The sequence below is a fragment of the Pollicipes pollicipes genome, unplaced genomic scaffold (assembly GCF_011947565.3).
Source record: "Pollicipes pollicipes isolate AB1234 unplaced genomic scaffold, Ppol_2.1 Scaffold_2555;HRSCAF=2994_pilon_pilon_pilon, whole genome shotgun sequence".
NCBI classification, from domain to species: domain Eukaryota; kingdom Metazoa; phylum Arthropoda; class Thecostraca; order Pollicipedomorpha; family Pollicipedidae; genus Pollicipes; species Pollicipes pollicipes.
The window spans coordinates 18,040,497-18,049,215 of NW_023596136.1; the positions used below are offsets into that span (position 1 = coordinate 18,040,497).

The following is an 8,719-nucleotide window of genomic DNA, read 5'->3' on the forward strand; positions in this document are numbered from 1 at the left end:
ATAGCGGGACAGGCACGTCACCCTTTGGCTGCGAAGGTTCGCAGCTACCGCTGGGTACGGACGTGCGAGACCTAGGTCGCCTACAGGGGCCAGAGAAACCTCCGGACTGATGTCACATTAGTCGCGTACACAGCCGGTCCTGATATTCCGTTAACGGAGCTCGCGGCAGACCCCATAGGCATGCAGCCAGACGTTGAACCTTGTCAGCTATATAAAGAAGCAAATATCTGGAGGGTATTTACAACGTACTGCCTTTCCACGTCCATTTCAACATAAGTACATGTAAAAACATATAACATTTCGAAGCACTGGTAATAACGTAACACATTAAAGCCAAACGTACTGTTGCAGCCGTACATCACATTCCGGACACCTTTACTATCTAGCCTAACGACAGCAGCACCTTTGCACGGTTGCACGGTGCGGGATTTGAGCGCTCCCGTGCACGGGGTGCATACTTATATTAAGTAGCTCCGGTTGCACCCGGTGCATGCTCGTATTATATAGTGTATTGGCAGAGTTAAATAATGGAATCTGCTAGTGTTAAAGTTACGTCCTCGCCCGCGGCAATTGTAAAAGTGGTGCTTCAGAATATGGGGACCTGCAGTTTGTCATCTCACTAAGAAGTACCAGCCGATCTCTTAAAATAGCAGGTCCACTCCCCAAAGTGATGAGCTTGCTTGCATGTGTCATGTCAGGCTCTGTGGTCATTTTCTGCCAGCCGTGGAGAGAGAACCATGATACGACATCACTGACAGCTAAGGAAGCTGCAGTCCTGGCCAGCGTGTGCGGAATGGAAGGGTTCAGTGACTGAACGGGCCCCTTTAATGCTGTTCGGAACATACGTCTGTACGAACACCAGAGCCCATCTACAGTTGCTCGCACAAATCAGCAGCCGCCCAGCTGGCTGCTTGCTCACCACGCAGGCAGGGTGACAGGAAAGGACGCAGCTGACAGGACACGGCTCACTATCGGCTGAACGGCACACCAGCCCGGCCTGCTGAAGGGAGGGCCTGCGCCTGTCGGCGGCCGTATCACCGGCTGACCTCAGCGTTCGCTCCGCTGGCGGCCCACAGGAGCCCGAGACGCGAACATGGCCACCTCCACACATTCTTTGGAAAACGGAGGGCTAAGCTCAGTGGGAGAGATAAGCGGCAGACTGTGCGTGGAGGGAAAACTAACGCTTGGGTCTATAGCCTTGCCCAGCTGAGCCTGTTGTCAGCGCCCCGAGGGCTAATTTGCTTGTTGAGGTGTTTGCGTGTTTGCTCCACTGGATAATTTGAATGCAGTTAATCGATGTAGGAGCAGCTGTTTTCAAATACGTTGTGAGCAGTTATGCTGGAATCCACCGCAATGTATAAGCACACAACAATTAGCCCAGTAGAATCGTGGACTGGAGCCCATTTGGGAGAAAACGACCTCGGAGTTTTGGGCACGCGCTGGGACGCTATCCATGCAGGAGCCCGCCTGGAAACGGATTTACAGGAGCTCTCCTGGAGACGGAAGTACAGGAGTCCGCCTGGAGAGGGAAGTACAGGAACCCGCCGGAGACGGAAGTACAGGAGTCCGCCTGGAGAGGGAAGTACAGGAACCCGCCGGAGACGGAAATACAGGAGCCCGCCTGGAGACGGAAGTACAGGAACCCGCCGGAGACGGAAATACAGGAGCCCGCCTGGAGACGGAAGTACAGGGACATGCCAGGCCAATGGAATTACAGGAACCCACCTGTCCGCGGAAGCACTTCTCAGATTTGTGGCTGCATGCGAATGCATGCTTTATGTGTTGTGTGCTTATATATCTAATTTATATCCGCTGGCCTGCTGTTATTCGCACAATGGGCTGTAATACCCACGTGTTTATTACGAAATTCTCGCATGCACGTCTGTGTCACATCTATGCGCCGATATCTTGCTGCAAAACGCAAAAGACATGCTGGACAGGCAATGCCTTACAGTCCATCCTGGCTCAAAATGAATAGTGTTAGCAATGACACAAAATTCCAACAAGGGTAAAGGATATTCCTAAGGGTTCACAGGATTGCATTTCAGCTCAAGATGACAGACTTCTCGCCTCGTTCAAAATGCATCGCTATACACAGATAATATGAATATCTAAGAATATGAATATCAACATGGGTATTCTAGGCCACTCCGATCATTGTATTCCCAACACATCTGAGCGAAAACTTGCGTCAAAAATAGTGAGTTGACTTACCGAAAGTGCTTAAATCTTCGGGGCTATGCGAAAGGAATAAAACACAACTTAACAGTGGACATTGGACGAACCATAACCACCAGCCTGCATCCTTTTTGGCAACAGGATCTGGAATCATGACAATTGTTTTCAAAAGGACATATTCGACGCCGCTGCGTCATGCAACAAATGCCGCGCCATTCAGCCCGTCACGGACCGGCATCAGGGGATGGGTACCTGCGGTTAGTGGTCAGCGCCTGTCATTTCTGACCACGCGACGATTGCCGGTCATGTAGCATTATCGGAATACTGATAACCAGACCACACACTGCATGTATATTCAAGAACTTGAGCGTTTTAGACCCCAGCTAGGTTCAGATTGAGAATGTCTCCTCAGGGACCAAACTGGCTACATCAGTTAAAAACCTCATAGACGTGCAAAACATTGCGTTTAAATAGACCAAGACCAGTAATCATCATTTTATTTTCACTTTCTCAGCACTCCATAGAAAAGTTTCCAACCCCAAGAAATACCAAAGTCCGTAAACCATTGGGACTTATGTTATTTTTTTACCTTCAGGGAAAACCAGCGTTACTACGGAAACACGAAAGAAACGCCTACCATTGTGGCCCCTATCAGGCCAAACTTGTCGAAAATTTCAGCAAAACTGAAAATGACTGGGAAAATATGGATCAGAGTGTGTTTCACCTTCCCACACACGTATGACTCAAAATCATTTGTTCGGTACATCCATTCCCTTTATTCCGAACAGGTGGGACGGATTCCGTAGCGGCTGCGAAATCAGCGAAAAAGCTGGAGGGACTGCAGGGTAGCCCCTTCAACTTTTCGCTGGTTTTACAAGAATGGCGTGGGGCTGGTAAATGAAGCTTTCTGACTTCTCCTAAAAACCTTGTCTGTGTATTTTGCCAAAAAATCTGCTAAATGGCGCGTGCAACGGCGGGTCCAGGCAGTGATGGATCCAGGATTCGTCAGAGGGGCCACGCAACATTGTGGGCGCCCTGATATTTGGGTTCCTCAAGAGAAAGGTCGGATTTTTACGGTTCAAATGTAAAATTGGTATGCATGCTTTTTATACGGGAAGCAATTTCGTGATCACAATCCTAGAAAACTAGAGATGGCACATATGGACATCTCTAGAGCGCCTTCATTTTTTTCAGATGATGGTGGACCTTGTCGTTTTGAAGCTAAGCTATTCATGGCTAAAAAATCTTGAATTTGCCACTAAATTCCATCAGAAGCAAGCACATTTGATTCCAAGGTTGGTAATAGCTGGCCGGTTTCCGGCGGCTGGTCGACTGGCCGATGTGATCAGCTGATGGCTCATTCCCAATATAATGCATTTGTTTTGGATTTAATGAAGGAGTATAAAATGCCCCAGCATTCAAGATGCACCAAAAATGCAGTACACAAGTGCGAGTCTGAAACCAACTAATCAACGGAAATGACAAACGACGACGACGGCGCGTAAAAGTATCATAGGCAATTGCGCGTAAAAAAGTCATTAGAGCATATCCAACTGCTGCTCTAAGGCTTAGGCGCCACGAGATTGCCATCGTGCAGACCTCGGGCTGGTGTTCATGAATCTATTTGGACAGGCCCGTACACACGAGCAGGCGAAACACACTGGCGCTCGCGAGCACATGCGGGGCTTCCGGCAACAGGGTAAGGTCCTCACTTCACCGTACGAGCCTACGACCAAGGTGAAGGGACCCGGACTGTTCAAATGTGTCTCGGCCGATAAATATTTTGATGAAATGGGAAACCCAAGACCAGCCGGGGGCGCCCCGGCATGTTAGCATATAGGGCCCCAGCTAGGGTGCATGGCCCTCCGATCAAATGGGAAGAACCACAGACCAGTGTACACGAATAAATGTCCTTGAGCGATCGAGTACCTTGGCAGATACATGTATGGGGCTCTGGACAGCAGCGCAGGGTCCTCCAAACAAATGTTAAGTACCTAGGACCATTGCGGCGGGCCCCTGGACGATCAAAAGTGCCCGGGCAAGTTAGCAATAAGGGCCCGAGAGGAGCGAAGGGTCATCCGCAAATGAAATCAAAGGGAAATGGCCCAAGGCCAATACGAAGGATTCCTGAACATCGAGAGCCTCGGTGCATTGGCCCCAGCAGTGGCGCAAGTCCCTTCGAGCAAGTGGAGAGAGCCTGAGACCCAACGGTTACCCGGCAAGTTAACATACGGGACCCGGCAATGGCGTTTGGAGCCCCTCGGGCGAATGGAAATGATACGTGGAGGACTCCTGATCGATCAAGAGAGCCCCGGCATGCTAGCCGATAACGCATGGTAGTCAGGGGCAACGTGGGAGGCTCCTCAGCGATCGGCCTAACACCGCAAGTGGACGTTTACGGCCCGGCAAGGTCTCTGGACAGAACAATGAGCTTTAAAATATTTCCAACCACCGCCCTCTCAATCAGCGAAGGATTATTTGTGACTGCTCATCGGCCCTCCACTTCCGCATGACACTGTTCTTCATCGCCTGGAGGTCCGAATACGTCAATGTTGTTGCGCTTTGTGTTGATAGGCGCTCGGATGGGGATCAATTTGACCCCCGAAGGTTTTCTGCGATGGTTTCAAAACGGCGCGGTGTAATCACGCTACATTTTGCATAGCTGTAGACAACTGAATAACGAATTCTTTGGTGGGAAATTATAAGTACCCTCTATGGTCACTGACCTACGGTAGGTCAAATTCAGGTTACGGATCCAGCGAAGGCAATGTCTAGCGAATCGTTCCATCGCATGCAACAATAGAATGTTAGACATCATACACCTCTGTGATAGTATTTTAGGCAACACGCCAATCGCATGAACAAATTCCAGTGACCTAGGGTCAGGTATAAAGCTCCTACCAAGGTCAATCCAACCCGTTTTATTACTCGAAGCTTGCTGTATGGAGCAGCTTCTGACGTTCTTTTCCAGTTTATCGATGGAAGGAACCACATTATAAATCTTCCACCATGGACTTCTTATAGGGCGGAATGGGTCACAGGCCAAAAATGACCCAGGTCAACATTTAATTTGGCGCATACTGCCTAGCATAATATTTGACGCTTATTCAAATGCAAAACCCAAGGCATTATTTTATTATTTTGGTCACCATGACGTTCAAAAGGTCAAAAATGAGCGCCAGTGATCTTTTGTTTAAAACAAATATCTAGGTTCTGGGGGACTTCGGTCACAATCCTGGAATTTGACATTGTTCGACCCTACTTGATCCGAATGCCACGACCTAGACACTTTCAATTTTGGCACATGTGAGTCCACGTAAAGACCAGCACACCCTGTGAATTTGGTGTCTCTATCTTCCTTAGTTTCTGAGAACTCAAGGGGGTCAAACTGATCCCTCACCGGAGCGGAGGATAATCAACCGGCCGGGCGCGTGTTAACAAACTACGTCCATTCGGCCGGTTATGGGTCCCATCGGAGTCTATGGCGCCCCTTAAGAGCCCAAGAGGGCACGGCCCCTTGCCCCCCCCTCCCCCTCCCCCGTCCACCTGGACTCGCCACTGGTTCCAGGGACCGGCATTCGGAGCGACCACTAGCGACTGGCGCTCGCACCCAGATAGTGACAAATCAGCGCTACGCACGCTCCCTTGCGGTAACAACAGAAGAAGCTGTCAATGAATAACCCGGTTGCAAAATGATTTTGGCTGTGAAAGAGGTCACCAGGAAGCGCGGCACGGACGACTCCAGGTCTCGAATAAGAGGAGTTTTCAAACTGCATGAAATGCATTATGGTTCCGAAATTCGCGTTCATACTAGACACGTTCATACCAGACACGCCTTGGTATCTGCATCCAAAACGTTACACATCAGGCCCCATTGGCATGACCAATCAATGCATGCGGTGACAAAGCCGTATTAAGGTATTATGAAAAGGGATATAAAAATACTTTAAAACCACAAACTATAATGCCTCGAACTGTCGATCCTAAACCGATGCCAGTATGCTAATGCAGGAGTGGATCACATAGCGAAAGCTTCGCGCCTGTGTACCTGAAGGAGGAAAAAGGAACATCTTTAAGCAGAGGCGCTTCCACGAATGGGGGTAAGTTGGGCTGGAGCATGAAGGCCTTACATGGAATGTTGCATTCCATCCATCACGCATGTACAGCGAGAGGTATCTAAGAAAAAACATGCCAACGCCCGTGATCGGCGAGAGGGTGGTGCGACTGTGTAGACCGTGAGCACCAATAGCGAGCCGTCTGCTGACGGCCGCAGCCATGGGCCACGCTCCAATCACGTGTTCCTGCTCCCCTCCTTTTGAAAGTTTGACACTCCTTTGAAACCTGGATTTTGGATGTGTTTCAGTTACGGTGGATACGGATACGGTGGACACGTTAAGGTACCTGTCCATACATGTACAATACCATCTACCACTCAGTTACCTTCCCCCTTTTCACTATCCCAACAAGAACCCTGCCTTTGGGTATGAAAATTTAGGCTTATGCCTGCTTTTCACATATAAGCAAACGCCATCCAACTTACTCCACATGTACTCAGTTATAAACACGTTTTGACAAGGGTGTTATTTTCCTGTTTCCTTTCTCCTGCATACGACCATTTGTTTTCCAGCTATCATTCTTCCAAAATTTGCACGTTGTTATCACGACGGATATCGTTCCAAGCGACTGGACAGACAACTGGCCTGCATACCGCCTTCCTCCCCTCCCCTCTCCCCCCGGAGTTAGTGCGAAGGCACTGTCGCGAAGAGTGTAACGCCGGAGGACGGAGTGTGAGTCAGAATAGCTGCAGTCGAAGCCGACGCCGGATGCGCCGCGACAGCGCACCGCTGAACATATTAGATGTCGAGAAAAAGCGGGCCCGATCGGGCCGACAGCGGGCCCGATCGCGCCCCATATGCCGCAAGCCGGCTGGTGCGGTACGGTTTGGCCGATGCCTGCACCCGATGTCGAAGTCGACAGCACGGCCGCGGCGTTCGTCGCGATGGCGTCCGACGACCACTCACCCGCGATGCACGGACACTGCCCAGTCCGGCTGTCCGGAGACGGCAAAATACGACCCACCCTGACATGCGTCCAATGAAAAACGACCGGGGAATAATCGACCATTTTGCGACTCCGACGGCCACTTACCACGTGCATTCAGCAGGGTCATTATGCCGCTTCAGCGCATCTATGTCGGATACTTAACACGGCTGCCGTCAGCCCCACGTCCTGGTCATAAACACCTCGGGTGCTCTGCCGTCGAGCCATTTATAATTCATTTCCCACGAGGCTGGGCCGCTTCAAACAGGGTCGAGTGAATATCTTTCGTACGGGCGTATTATAGGCGTGTAAGCCCATTGGTATAATCGTCATCGCGCATATTCTAATGCAGTTGATTTAACTAACGAGACGCGCATGAGCCAATACTCGGCACAGCTCTCAAGCGAAAGCTCACCCGCCTTCCACACCTGCTCGTGTGGGAGAAATGCATTCCTGATAAACGTGCGATTCAAATTAAGAATTGCGCACGCCGATTTAAGAATAGGTGACACTCGTCACCCACCATATACAAAAATTGACGTCCAGTGCGGCTGCTTACCTGTTCACAGCGGCTCGGGGCTCATCCTACGCGGGCGCAGCAGACGGACCTTCGGGCGTTCGCTCGCACGCAACCCTACGAGCACCACACAGCTCCCGGTGCCGGCGGCGACACTGACCGATGCCACCGCGCGGCGCAGCGACGGCCGCGCGCCAGCAGTGCCCCTGGCGGACGGCAACCGAACCAGGCCTGTGCGGGCTGGTCGGCCTGGCCAGGACCAGCCCGACCCGTGCTCCGGTTAGCCGGCGGTGAAGGGGAGGAGGGGAGATGGCTGACCAGACCCTAAACTGTCCTCAGGTCCCGAGCGGTCCGGGGGTCCTTTCCGGACAAACGACAAATGGCCGGACTGCAAAAGCCGAGGGCGCCGAAGAGCTGGCCGAAGGCCGCAAAGGAATAAGAAGTATGGTTCTGTCGGCTAGGCTGTCAATACCGAATGGTCGCCCGTATCGGCCTGGGAGCCCGTTTCCTACGCAGGGAAATGGCCGGAGCGGGCGATTACCAGTCAGAAAACCTTCTGCACAGGTCGGGGTCACAAGACAATGAAAAACCTCCGAGTCGGTTGCGGGCCAGGGTGCCTTACAGGATAGCATGTGTCTGCGCGGAGTCCGAGTTGGCCAGGGACACGTTCACTGTACAGGGACGGGGACGGGATCCGGAATGTCAAAGGGCCTCTTGCGTTGATCGGGCCCTTTGACCCACGATGAAACTAAAGAAAGGTTTCAAGCCGGGGGCCCTCCGTCGTGTTTCAGTCAGCGGACCGAGGACCCGCACTGGGGTCTCTGTGTCAGTTATTGGACCTCCCTCTGTGCTGGCAAGACCTCTCTCTGCTATTGCACCAGTGAGGGCCTTTGCATCGACCTGGACCAGCTTCCCCGGTCACCCTCATGGAAGCGACCGATTTATCATGAAGCCTCTGCGGGTCTCTGAGTCGAGTAGGGACTA

The 8,719-nt window shown here is 51.5% G+C and overlaps 1 protein-coding gene across 1 annotated transcript in view; it reads right to left on the reverse strand.

Annotated features, from left to right (window-relative positions):
* Positions 1–7,882, reverse strand: part of LOC119098654 (uncharacterized) — a 122,330-nt gene extending 114,448 nt beyond the window's left edge. Inside the window, exon 1 of the mRNA XM_037221637.1 lies at positions 7,778–7,882. The gene's annotated coding sequence lies outside the window, so the exon portion shown is untranslated. The remainder of the gene's footprint in view (positions 1–7,777) is intronic.
* Between the last annotated feature and the right edge of the window lie 837 nt (positions 7,883–8,719).